General features: G+C 33.2%; 1 long non-coding RNA gene across 1 annotated transcript; it reads right to left on the bottom strand.

Annotated features, from left to right (window-relative positions):
* Positions 1 to 6,016: 6,016 nt before the first annotated feature.
* Positions 6,017 to 7,032, bottom strand: LOC110875464. Its single transcript, XR_002556580.2, has 2 exons — positions 6,659 to 7,032; positions 6,017 to 6,565 (listed from the first exon to the last, which is right to left on the bottom strand). It is a non-coding gene; the product is annotated as an uncharacterized LOC110875464 (long non-coding RNA).
* Between the last annotated feature and the right edge of the window lie 7,962 nt (positions 7,033 to 14,994).

Raw genomic sequence — 14,994 nt, 5'->3', positions numbered from 1 at the left:
TTTAAATGATAATAATTTTACTAGTTACCGTCTCATGTTGTGCCAAAGGTCAAGCACATAGTATACACGGTTGTCGGTTGGGACATACATTGGTAATTCAAATCTCATATATATTATTACATAGTGTCTTGTATTACCCGTCAGATATCTGATATATTTATAACTATGGTTATAAAACAAGGTTTCCAAGGTCGAGTACTCCCCGAGTAGTCACTACAAGAAAGGATGCCGAGACGACTTTCTTTGACTCCGCTTAATTACTCGGAATCGGTCAAACACGTTCAACGTCGGCCAAAATCGTATCTAGTAGGTCAACTCGGGCCTTGTTTGACTTAAAAAAAATAATAAAACATAATTTCTATGCCTATCATGTTAAAGAATGAATATCATTTTCACGTATTTTGTTATAAATATTAGTAAATTTATGTTATTTGACATATATTTGATTTCCAAAAACTTATTTCTTTATAATTTAACATGTCCGAGTACACCCCGAGTACTTTCCGCCTAGGCCGAGTACTCTCAACTCCCTTATCGACCGATTAGGGAGCGCCTAGCGACTTTTGCAACCATGCTCATAACTGTTAGATACACTAATTAGTCAATTGAAAAATTTTCGTTAGAAATTCATCTATACTTTTTACTATTCTAACTTTTTTATAATGTTATCACTTTAAATGACTTTCATTTTATTATTAGACATATATATACGTTACGAAATTACATCGAGATAGTTGGTAAACGGGCAACAAGTTGCGCCGCTACCCCTTTTTGAATAGCAAAACTAAGTCTTCTAAAAACTACATCCATAGACATCGGGGTCATAACATTACTATGCATGACCCTTTGAACTCGACTAAGTAGGTCCACGACCTCTTGCGCCAGAAAACCAAAAGTATCAAAAGCAAACGGGATAAACACGTGCTGGTTGTCAAGGCACGTTTTCTCGTGTTTGGTCACTTTACCCGAAACAGCCTTTAAAGCAGCCTGACCCACCGTGAAAGCACTACCTCCTAAGCGCACAAGCGGGGAAACCCCCGTTAGATCCACACATACATGTTTTCCTCCTACCTATCCAAGGACCAGAATGTCGGCTGATCGAAGTGTAGATCTCCCTTCCAAAGACACAAAATTTTAAAAAACAATTGGGTTAGTAGCCTAAGGACTATGAAAAAATGTTTATGGTAATATTTGGGTAATAGGGTATGTGTTTTTGGGTTATCGTGTTTAGTATCACATAATACCATATCCGTCTCGTACCTGCAAATGTTTTTAAAACTATTAACATATCTGGATACTTGTCTGTGATATTATAGGTTTTAGGCATAGCTGCAAAAGTCGCTAGGCGGTCGACCAGGGAGTTGAGAGTACTCGGCCTAGGCGGAGAGCACTCGGGGAGTACTCGGACATGTTAAATTATAAATAAATTAGTTTTCGGAAATTAAATATATGTCAAATAACATAAATTTACAAATATTTATAACAAAATGCGTGAAAATGTTATTAATTCTTTAATATGATAGACATAGAAATTAAGTTTTTTTAAAGTTAAACTCGGTCCAAGTTGACCTACTAACCAAGGTTGATCGCGTTTGATCGGATTCTGAGTAATTAAGCGAAGTTGAAGAAAGTTGTCTCGACAGACTACCTTGTAGCACTTACTCAGAGAGTACTCGGCTTTAAAAACCTTGTTTTACAACCATGATTTTAGGTTCAGTTGTCATCTATAAGTAGGAAAAAAAGTGTGTTTACATGGATATCTATACTATATAATAAAAGAAACCAACTTTGGGACACATGTCATTCATTGGAGCCATCTATTTTTTAATTTTCTCATCTCTATCTCCTACTTAATTATAGATAATTAATATTAATTAAAAAATAATTATAAAATTAAATTTAAACAATTCAAATAGCAGATAATATAATCTTTTGAAATATTTATTAGAATTCAAAATTATTTATCTTGACATTAACAAAAGATGTACACTATATATAAATTAATATAATGTAAAGTGTTAAATGTCATTTTAGTCCCTGTGGTTTGGGCCATTTTGTCAGTTTAATCCAAAGGTTTTATAATACACAGGGTTTATAAAGATATAATAAGATATAACTTTTTATTGATTGGTATATAAAATTACATTTGCTCAACCCATACAATACATGAGGTTCTTAAAAATGTAACTTTTTTCATTATTTAATATATAATATTAAATTTACTCAACCCGTACAATACACATGGTTCTTAAAGATATAACTTTTTATTATTTAATATATAAAGTATAAAATTACATTTATTCAACCCATGTAATAAATAAGATTTTTAAAGATATATTTTATGTCTATAATCTATAATTTATATCTATATCTATAATCTATAATCTATATCTATAATCTATAATATATAATAAAAGAAACCAACTTTGGGACACATGTCATTCATTGGAGCAATCTATTTTTTAGTTTTCTCATCTTTATCTCCTACTTAATTATAGATAATTAATATTAATTAAAAAATAATTATAAAATTAAATTTAAACAATTCGAATAGCAGATAATATAATCTTTTGAAATATTTATTAGAATTCAAAATTATTTATCTTGACATTAACAAAAGATGTACACTAAATATAAATTAATATAATGTAAAGAGTTAAATGTCATTTTAGTCCCTGTGGTTTGGGCCATTTTGTCAGTTTAGTCCAAAGGTTTTATAATACACAGGGTTTATAAAGATATAATAAGATATAACTTTTTATTGATTGGTATATAAAATTACATGTGCTCAACCCATACAATACGTTCTTAAAAATGTAACTTTTTTCATTATTTAATATATAATATTAAATTTACTCAACCCGTACAATACACAGGGTTCTTAAAGATATAACTTTTTATTATTTAATATATAAAGTATAAAATTACATTTATTCAACCCATGTAATAAATTAGATTTTTAAAGATATATTTTATATTATTTGGTATATAAAATTACATTTATTCAACCCGTGTAAATAACGAGGTTTTAAAAATATTTTTTTTATTATTTAATACATAAAATTATATTTATTTAACCCGTGTATTACACGGGGTTCTAACCTAGCAGTCTTATATACGAAATCTAAATAAACTATTTACGATATTTTAGTTAAATACCTATAAACTTTATTTTATAATTTTACTATTCACATCAAAATTGTATCACTTATTAATTAGAGTTAATTGCCAGTTTAGTCTCTGTGTTTTGTCTAAATTTGTCATTTTAGTCCAAATAGTTTTTTTTTGCCTCTGAGTCCCTGACTTTTCCCTTTTGTTGCCATTTTGATCACATACACTAACTCCATCTTTAACCAGGGGTATTTTGGGGATTTTCATTTTAAATGTTTTCAATTGCCATTTTGATCCAATTCCAAAAAATCAAAAACATTTCAAAAAATCAAAAAAATTCCAAAAAATTCTAAAAAATAATAAAAATTCTAAAAAATCATAAAAATTCTAAAAAATTCTAAAAAAATACAAAAAATCCATTTCGGCGCGAACCGTTTCGAACCCGAACCGTTTCGACGCGAACCGTTTCGACCCGTACCGTGTCGACCCGAACCGTTTCGAGCTGAGCCGTTTCGACGCGAACCGTTTCGACCCGTACCGTTTCGAACCGAACCGTTTCGAGCTGGACCGTTTCGACCCGTACCGTTTCGAGGCACGGTTCGCGTCGAAACGATTCAGCTCGAAACGGTTCGGGTCGAAACGGGACGGGTCGAAACGGTTCGCGTCGATACGGTTCAGTTAGAAACGGTTTGGCTCGAAACGGTTCGGCTCGAAACGGTTCAGCTCGAAACGGTTCCGTTCGAAACGGTTCAGCTCGAAACGGTTCGCGTCGAAACGGTTCAGCTCGAAACGGTACGGGTCGAAACGGTTCGCGTTGAAACGGTTCAGCTCGAAACGGTACGGGTCGAAACGGTACGGGTCTAAACGGTACGGCTCGAAACGGTACGGGTCGAAACGGTACGGCTCGAAACGGTTCGGGTCGAAACGGTACGGGTCGAAACGGTTCGCGTCGAAACGGTTCAGCTCGAAACGGTTCGGGTCGAAACGGTACGGGTCGAAACGGTTCGCGTCGAAACGTTTCAGCTCGAAACGGTTCGGGTTCGAAACGGTTCGCGCCGAAACGGATTTTTTGGATTTTTAGAATTTTTATTATTTTTTAGAATTTTTTGGAATTTTTTTGATTTTTTTGAATTGGGTCAAAATGGCAATTGAAAACATTTAAAATGAAAATCCCCAAAATACCCCTGGTTAAAGATGGAGTTAGGTGATGTTTGTTTTTGAAGAGGTAAAACGTCTGCAGTCTGCGGACCACATCTGCAGACATCTGCAGCTGAAGAGTTGGACCAAACCTCTGCAGTCTGCAAGAAGAAGACTGTTTGTTTTTTTTAAGTTCTAATAAGTTCATTCAACTGTTAGTTGAAGAACATGTTCTTGTCATCAAAGTTTAAAACAATTCTTCATGTGTACAGTTCAAAAACATGAACAAAATTACCATTCTTAGTTCTTATATCATTCATGCTAATTAATGGTATACCTTAAACACAATTATCAAATGCGAATGAACTTTAAACAAATAACAGAACATTGCGATTGAACTTCAGAACATTATCAAAACAGAACATTGCGATTGAACTTCAGAACATCATCAAATGCACAAAATTAAAGACTCCAGAACATTGTAATTGGACTTCATATAGCAATAACCCAAAACCCACAAAATTAAAGACTTCGGACTTCTGAGTGGAGAAGAAGAGTGGACTTACGATTGAGTGGAGAGATCGATTACTGTATTATCTTCCTTCCTTCTTCCCCTCCGACGAGTCAATCGGACCACCACTTCGAACCACCACCGTGAAATCCAAACCAAACACCATCTTCCCCTCTGACGAGTCAATCGGACCACCATTTCGAACCACCACCGTGAAATCCAAACCAAACACCATCTTTCCCTCTGACGATTCAATCGGAGAAGAAGAGTGGACTTATGATTTGACTGAGAAATCGACGAGTCAATCGGAGAAGAAGAGTGGACTTACGATTTGATGGAGAAATCGAAGGGAAGAATGGGGGTCACTGTGGAGAAGAAGCGACGTTAGGTAGGCTGTGGAGAAGAAGCGGACGTGAGGCAGGTTTCGCTTTGGAGAAGAAGAAAACTAGGGTTTTTTGAGATGTGCAGAGGTTTGGAAGAGGTGTGAAGACTTGAGGCAACGTCTGTGCGAAGAAGAGGTTTGGAAGTGGTTTTTTAATGAAATCACTTCTAAAAAACAAACACGCTGCAGACTCAAACGTCTGCGCGTGGTCTGCGTGAGGAAGACATAAGAGGTTTCGAAGTGCTTTTCATAAAAAACAAACACCCCCTTAGTGTATGTGATCAAAATGGCAACAAAAGGGAAAAGTTAGAGACCCAGGGGCAAAAAAAACTATTTGGACTAAAATGACAAATTTGGACAAAACTCAAGGACTAAAATGGCAATTTACTCTATTAATTATTAATCCATAAAAGTCGGTGTAACAATGATCGGATAGTTTAGTAATTTTCGATTGTTTACAAATTTGTGTCAAAGGAAAAAAAAGTTGATCCTTCCACGTGGAAAACATCCACCATGCACATCGTTTTGTTGTTTTTTAGAGTAAACTGCAATTTTACCCCTTGGGTTTAGGCCAATTGGCACTCTGACCCCCTTACGAAATAATTGCAATTTTACCCCCCAACGTTTGGTGTTATGTCGCAAGTTTATCCCCTGCTGTCTAATTCCGTGGTTATCTTTAAACGGTCAATGAAGGTCAAAGGACAGAAATGTAATTTTGCCTTAATAGTTACCTTATATAATACTATTACCCCTTTACTATTACTTCCGACTACAATCTTACCCCCTAACCTTGTTTCCCCTCCCTTCATCTTCTCCGGCGAAGCTTCATCTTCTCCGGCGAAGCTTCAACACGTAATCCAGTTCAACATCACTGATTGCAATTATTTTTCAAACATCACTGATATCAATTCGACTCACTATATCTAAAACAAACAGATTAACTGCTTCAACAATCAACAGATACAAATCAACATAAACTACCAGTTCAACATCACTGATTCGATTCGAACTCACTCAATTTTTGACAACTTTTTCAATTCTATTTGTTGATTTATGTGCAGCACTTCTGGCTGTCCTTTCGTTGAGGGATGTCATTTCTTGCATTATGTACCCGGAGGGATAAAAAAACATCCCTCAAATGACAGGTGGCAACGCAGCACTACCTCCAACCATCCGAAATCCGGTACTTCCATCTTCCTTTCCTGACGGTTCATCTCCACCAGCCGTTAAAAGCCGCCTATGCAACAAATACAACACCGCAGAATAACCGCATCTACAATCAACGGATACACAAATTAACAAACATACATACATATACACATCAAATCAACAATCATTTAGTTTCAGCTTATAAGCTTATAAGCTGAGACTAACTTCCTTTTCACTGTAGCTTGCTCTTCTTGATTGGAATCATCCGGCGATACCTGATTGAAACATACAAAAGAGACGACTTGAAGGTTGATGAATTGTCGGTGGAGGTATCCAAATAATATAACCAGCAATTACATAACAGAAACCTGTGATATCCTTGTTTGTTGAGAGATCGAAATCGCGGGCGGAGATGAGTGTAATTTTTCAAATGGTTTGCTTAATAACAAAAAAAAGGTAATCTTTTGTTTATATTTCGAGATTAGGTTTTTGTTTTGGGGGAAATTGAGTGGGAAAAAAAGGATGAAAAAGTATGATTTGAGTGACAGATTTGAAGTAAAAGAAGAAAAGGGTGGCGAGATCTAGAAGCGAGACTGCGAGAGATAGAAGAGAGGTTAGAAATCATAGCCGCTTAGCATTTTGAAAAGATTATAGGAATTTAAAGAACTCTTTTATTATAGATTCGTTTGCAGAGTAGAGGGGGAGATGGTAGTGGTGATAGGTGGTGGCAATGGTGGTTGATGGTGGTGGTGGATGGCTTATGAGAGAGGGGGTAATATTATAGAGTAGAACAAACCATAGAGGGTAATATGAAAGGGTAACATAGTCATTTCACATTCTATTTAACAGATCTGTTAACTCATTTGACGGCAGGGGGTAAACTTGCGAGATAACACCAAACGTTGGGAGGTAAAATTGCAATTATTTCGTTAGGAGGGTCAGAGTGTCAATTAGCCTAAACCCCAGGGGGTAAAATTGCAGTTTACTCTTTTTTTTTATATGCTTATGAATTTATTGGTGACTTTATTTAATTTCATGCGGATAAGGGGAAGTCCAAATGAATTTATATGTATACTAGGTTAGAACCCCGTGTATTATACGGGTTAAATAAAATAAAGAGTTAATTACTGTTTTCGTCCCTATGGTTTGTAAAAAATCACTATTTCAATCCATTAGTTTAAAAATTGTGATTTCAGTCCCTGTGGTTTCACTTTCGTAACCATTTTAGTCCATTTCATAACCATTTCAGTCCCTGTACCTGACAAAATTATGGATTAAAATGGTTACGAAAGTGAAACTATATGGACTGAAATGGTTATGAAAGGGAAACCACAGGGACTGAAATCACAATTTTTAAACTAATAAACTGAAATAGTGATTTTTGACAAACCACATGGACGAAAACAGTAACTAAATCTAAAATAAATATATTTAATAATGAAGATTAAAACATGATAACATGGTTTTTGTGATAAGATATTATTGATTTTTTTAACAAAAATTTTAAAATTGAATAATAATAATAAAATCCGAAACAGAGTAAAATAAGAGGGCAAATAAATCTTGGCTCACTAAATATAACATATGACGCAAAATAATGATGATAACAACAATAATAATAAAAGTATTTTATTCAGTTTTGTAAAGAATTTGTAGAAACAGTATTTTATGCAGCTCTGTAGATAATTTGTAGAAACACGTTTATTAGACGTCATGATAGCGCTAGGCTATAAGCCGGCTATCTTTTATGAATTTAGTTAGGAAATATATACATAATATGTTTAAGTACCCGTGTGCTACACCTATTAATTAGAAAATATATAAGTAATACTTAAACATAAAGAACATGGTCAATTGATAAAGACAAAATTTTAAACACTTGGAGAGGGGGAGTTCTTGGGTTCAAGTGCTAAAGACGTCATGTGTAAAGAAATTTACCGTTTAGAAAAAAAATACAAAACCAATGATATTTATATAAAATTTATACTATCAAATCCATGATATTTAATAACCATCCTAAAAATGATACAGATTAGATGTATATTTAGCATTATGAAACACATACAATGTATTAATAAATACTAGGTTTAAAGAATTTCGCCGCGTTGCGGCGCATTTCTTTGGTTATTTAGTCTGTGTTTACATGTGTTTTGAAATCACTACGAGCGTGTTGCGAACGAAACTGCTGACAAGAATACAAAGAAAATGTAGAAAAAAACACTAAAAGATAACCGAAAGAAAATCAACCAAAAACGTTGTATGGTAACGATGTTGTTCGTATGAAACCCGTGGTCAGAGATGAGCAAATTGTTCTGGGTACCGGTACCAAATTTGCCGAACCGAAAGATCTTATGTACCAATTCGGTACCGACTTTTGGCGTTCCTGGTACCGGTTCACTACTGTTTTTTACCTTCATATACCGGTACCCTAACCAGTATTTTTGGTATCAGTACTGATTCTGTATCGGTTGGCACCAGTTCATCCCTACCCCTGAAACTAAAAAAGAAAAAAATTAAAAGTTGAAGAAAATCAACAAAAAAAAAAAAAAAAGTTGTACGATACCGTTGTTCGTACCATAACCGTGATTAGGGATGAGCAAATGGTACCGGGTAGCAGCACTAAAATTCCCGAACCAAAGATTTCCAATATCAATTCGGCACCAACGTTTGGCGTTTTCTGTATTAGTGTCGGTTTTTACCTACATGTACTGATACTGAGCAGAAACGTCCTGGTATTTTCGATACCAGTACTGGTTCGATACCGGTTGACACCAAGCTTATCCCAACCTCTGATATTAAAAAAAAGATTAAAGATAAAAAATAAAGAAAATAACTACTATTATAATATTAGAATAATAAAAGTATTAAAAAACTATATATTATTATAATATTAAAATCATTATTCATTTCAATTCGTTTATTAATATATAGTATACTAGGTTAGAACCCTGTGTATTACACGGGTTGAATAAATGTAATTTTATATACCAAATAATATAAAAATATATATCTTTAAAAATCTCGTTTATTATACGGGTTGAATAAATGTAATTTTATATATCAAATAATAAAACAATATATATTTAAAATCTCGTTTATTACATGGGTTAAATAAATGTCATTTTATATTTTACATTTTTTTATATTACCCTTATTTAAAAAAATAATAAAAAAACAATTTTAATTATTTAAGAGATAATACGATGTTAACATGTATTCTAAGAAAATCTAATATCATATAATAATAGATTATAAATAATTATTCCATATATAACTTTGTAACTTCTTTGTGTATCATCACTTGTACATTGTGCTTTGGATGTTTTTCAAAAAAAAGTTCATTTTTTATTTTTAACCCAAAGGTTTTTACCTTTTACAATTTTAACCGTACATAATTTGTTTTTTTAACTTAGCCCAAAACTTTTCCTTATTTGCAATTTAACTTCACAACTTTTGTCACTTATACTTTTCATCTTTCGCAAATTTTCGTTTTACGTATAGATCTAAATTTTTCGAGTTAATACGACACAACGTGCATGTGTGTTTCAACTTTTTTACCTCTATTTTTCCATGTTTGACAGGTTCGTCGCAACACGCATATCCTAGGTCGAGTCAGTGTTGGTGTTCAATGACGGTTGTGTGACATTAATACTATTTGACACCGTTTTACGCCCTGCCACAACGCGGGGTGTGCTTTGGGGGGTTTTCGAACAAAAAATGGTTATGCATATGGTTGTCGTAACGTTGACTTTGTGGGTTTTTCAAAAAAAAATTGATTTTTTTTTTACTTTTCACCCAAAAGTATTTCATAAGTTACTTTTAACTCAAAACTATTTGTTTTTTTTTTTTTTACTTTTAACCCAAAACTTTTTATCTTTTGCAATCTATCCTCATAACTTTTTTTTACTTTCAACTTTGGTCCTTTATAGTTTTCATTTTCCGCAAATTTTTCGTTTTATGCTTGGTTCTAAAATTTTGTGACTTAACATATCGCAACGTGCGTCTTTGGTTTAACGTTTTTACGTTTCGTTCTAAATTTTTCTAGTTAACACGACGCAACGTGCGTGTGTGGGTGAACGTTTTTACATCGTCTATTTTTCCCCGTTTGACAGGTTTAACATAACGTGCGGGTCCTAGATTGACTTAGTTATAACTAAAGAATCCCCGCCGCATTGCGGAGGGTCGCAATCCTAGTTTATATTAAGTTGATTTATCATTCACATATTTTATTACTCACAATATTTTATATTATTCATAGCAACTAATGGTTTTATAATATTATTAATTTATATAAATTCGTGTGTTGATTTAGCATAATGGATGAATCATAAATAAATAAGAAGAAGTGATAATTTAAGTTACTCGCATAATAGTTTTATATGAATTTTTACTAAAAAATGCAATATGAAAATAAGAGATAGAATAATAGATATATTCATAAAATAAGAGATAAGGGTAAAAGGTAGGAAATTACAAATGTAGACATCTTCAATAAATGACACGTGTACAAAATCAGGTTTCTTTTATTATATAGTATAGATATTATTATAATATTAAAATCACTATTGAAATATTTTAATTCGTTTATTAATATATAGTATATATTATTATAATATTAAAATTAAAATCACTATTCATTTCAATTTGTTTATTAATATATAATATATAATATATAATATATAATAATAATAATAATAATAATAATAATAATAATAATAATAATAATATATAGTAATAATGTATAGTAATAGTTATCGTAATGCAATAACCACATTTTTTTCTAGACCATACTTATTTAATTTAGAGTTAATTGCCATTTTAGTCCCTGTGGTTTGGGTCATTTTGCCAGTTTAGTTCAAAGGTTTCATTTTTAACATCCGGATCCAAAAAGGTTTCATCGTTGTCATTTTGGTCCAACTGACTTAACCCCATCCATGCTTCTCAGTTAGTCAAGGGGTATTTTTGTCATTTTGTCCATTATTTTAATTAAAGGTTTATTTTTATCATTATTAATACCCAGTTTTAATATTGTGTAAAAAAATATGTATTCTCTCTCCCCCTCTCTTTCCTCACTCTCTCTCCTTTTAACTTACAAACCACCACCGTCATCTTTTTCCCCCTCCACCATCACCACCATTCCCTAACCCTACATCCACCGCACGAAACATGCCTACTCGCAAAATCCTAGCTGCAACCACCATTACTCTAACCCTCCGACCACCTGCACGCACCTGAAACCCTCCATCGCGCTCCACACCACCAGAAACCACCATACCTGCCACCGTTATATCGTAAATCACCCTCACCCCCGCCTCGACCTTCCATCTCCGGTTCACCACCTCTGCAGTCATTCAACCAACACTGAAACCCTCCGACCAGACCGCCACTAACCCTCACTCGGTGTTTTTCTTTTCCTCTTTCACCGGTTCAACAGGGGGTTCCATACACCTGGTTCTTTACCTCGATTCTCGTGTATTGCGTGTATCAGGTGCGTTATTGGGTCGACTTTCGGGTTGTTAATCGAGTCTTGTTTTGTGTAATTTGACGTTATTGTAAGCTTTTAATGAGTTTGTTTTCTTGAAACTGATTATGGGAATTGAAAGGATCCAGTATTGGAAATTGTTTGCCACGAGTGGTGGTTTTGATATCGTGCTGTGTTCTGTCTCATTTTGATTAAACTTAAATGAATCCTTTTTAAAATGATAGTCAGAATTGAAAAGGGGTTGGGTAAATTGCAATGTGAGTTACATGTGTTGAGGCTGCTGTTTTGAAGTTGGAATCCGTAAAGGGGTGGGTGGTGGTGGTGGTTTCACTGGTGCAGGCAGGGAGTGGTGGTTGGGAGTGGGCGTGTGGTGGCGGTGGTGGTTTCAGATGTTATATTAAACTTGGTTTGTGGTGGTTTATTAAACTGGGTTTTAATAATGATAAAAATAAACCTTTAATTAAAATAATAGACAAAATGACAAAAATACCCCTTGACTAACTGAGAAGCATGGATGGGGTTAAGTCAGTTGGACCAAAATGGCAACGATGAAACTTTTTTGGATCCAGATGTTAAAAATGAAACCTTTGGACTAAACTGGCAAAATGACCCAAACCACATGGACTAAAATGGCATTTAACTTTTTAATTTATTATAATAGAGATAAACTTTTGTGTATAAGTGTAAAATTAATAATTAAATTTATATTAAATTCAATACAATTGTATAATTATCTTTTAATTATTTTGTGGAAAAAGAATTGCTTATTTAAAAAAATAAAAGATCATGAGTAATTTAAGGATATTAATTAAATTAGAGAAAAAAGGGCGGGGAAATATTTCGTAGGAGATTATCTATAATTAATTAATTAGAAGATATTAAACTAAATGATAATTATCGATAGAGTACATGGCCTAATATGATGACAAGTGTCCCAAACATGGTTTTTTTATTATATAGTATAGATATAGATATAGATTTTAGGAAGTGATATACTAATATAATTAGTTTATTATTTAATTTTCTTTTATTGTTAACTTTCGGATTTAGGAAGTGACCTTTTGTCTTAAAAATTTTAATATATGTTAGTTTTGATATAAGTTTTGTTCAAAATCGACGAGTCATATATAAAAGACTTTTTGTTCTTTACTATGGCGAATTGAACTGATACCGTTCAAACAACTTCGTTAGTCGCACCAATATTTGTTTTTATGGCTTCCGGCATAAATTCCGCTAAATATGAAGTCGTATAGGCAATAGAGTATTTTTAACATCGTAAGTTATAGCGAGTGTTAGTGCTGTGCGAGTACCATCACCAACCAAATTGATATCGTCTCAACAATATTGTTACCACATTGATTTTGATTGAACGTCGGTTTTGGTATCGGTATTGGTTTTTATGGTTTTCAATCGACGTAGATGTAAAACATGTGTCCAATCGGGCATATTAAGAATTTATTTTTCAAGTTTAATTTTTGTTCGCTATATTGTGTGTCGGTGTTGTACCAATTCTGTAATGAGTCGAAACAATATTAACCAAATTCACGCCGCAACGCGCGTGGAAATCCTTCTAGTTATTATTATTGTTATTATTATTATTATACATATTAGTATACATATTAATTTGAATTCGCGATGATTAGTGTTTTCAATTTTTTAAACATTCTTTATAAGTTTTTTAATAAAAGATTATTTATCATTTAGTTTATTTTTTAGTAATTTGTTAATGTTAGTTTTTTTTAATCTAACTCTGTAACTATACTTTTTAAACACTGTGACATAAATTTTCATGAAAATGGATATCGTGCCGCTATCATACCAAATAGAACCGGAACTGATGATGTATAGTATTTACATATTTTTATTCAAAACAATGTATTTTTTGTATTGTATATGCGAGTGCCGATAACAGTATTAAAAATGTATTTTTATTGTAAACTATACGTGTCCCGATATGTGTGACGAATCTAATCGATTTCGACCAAATAATATTGTAAACTATACGAGTCTCGATATGTAACGATCTAATCTATTTCGACCAAATAAAATCGGTACCGATATGGCGACATCGACAATATCAAAAACCGGTATTCTTTTTTAAAGTTTTTGATTGATGTAAAAGATGGGACAATATCGCGACTTTATTTCTTTAGTGTTCTCTTTCAGTTACTATAGCGAGTATAGGTATCGAAACAAACTCAACCAAACGGATACTAACTGAGTTACCGGCGCATAACGCGGGGGAAAACCACTAGTTTCTATTACAATGTATCATGGTCCAAAAATCAATGTACTCACTATTACAGAATCAATGTACTAACAATTACACAAAGAGCCATGATAAGGGAATGGTTGTAAGACTATTCGGTGTGGAGGGTAGTTTTTAAAGGATGCTCCACCATATAGGTATCCACGTAAGCGTATGTGAGGATGGGCCTCATATATGTATGTATGTATGTATGTATGTATGTATGTATGTATGTATGTATGTATGTATGTATGTATGTATGTATGTATGTATGTATGTATGTATGTATGTATGTATGTATGTATGTATGTATGTATGTATGTATGTATGTATGTATGTATGTATGTATGTATGTATGTATGTATGCATGCATGCATGTATGCATGCATGCATGTATGCATGCATGTATGTATGCATGCATGCATGTAGGTATGTATGTGTGTATAAAGAAGAAGAGAGAGGACCGGCGTCAGCGTCGTGGGGAGGACGGGGAGGGTCCTAGTGGGAGGTGTGCCAGGGCGTCACCGGCCCTAGGCCGCTCCCCATACCGTCTAGTCTAAACGAGATAAAATTTGATACAGAAAGCAAAATTCGATATTCTATAAAGCTTACAAGTTAGAGAAGGGATCAATATTGGCAGGCTACTGGATGACAACTGCCCATTGGTCCCCTTTTTAAGTTTTTTTTCCTTTTGTTTTTAGTAACTTTTTTATTTATTTTAGCATTTACCCTTCAACATTTTGTATTGACACTTGCAACCCTTCAATTTTTTAAAATTTTATAATCATTTTTACGTGCTTATATTTATTTACGTTCTTATATTTATTTACGTGTCGATATAATTTTAAGTTGATTATGTTTTTTTTTTGTCTTTTAGTAAGTTTTTTTTAAATCCTTTACCCTTCAACATTTAGCATTGACAGTTATAACCCTTCAACTTTCTAAAAAATTATAATCATTTTTTACGTGCTTAT

This window comes from Helianthus annuus, chromosome 1 (genome assembly GCF_002127325.2).
Source record: "Helianthus annuus cultivar XRQ/B chromosome 1, HanXRQr2.0-SUNRISE, whole genome shotgun sequence".
NCBI lineage: Eukaryota > Viridiplantae > Streptophyta > Magnoliopsida > Asterales > Asteraceae > Helianthus > Helianthus annuus.
Note: the sequence above shows the minus strand (reverse complement) of the source record. Positions and strands in the feature narration are given on the sequence as shown.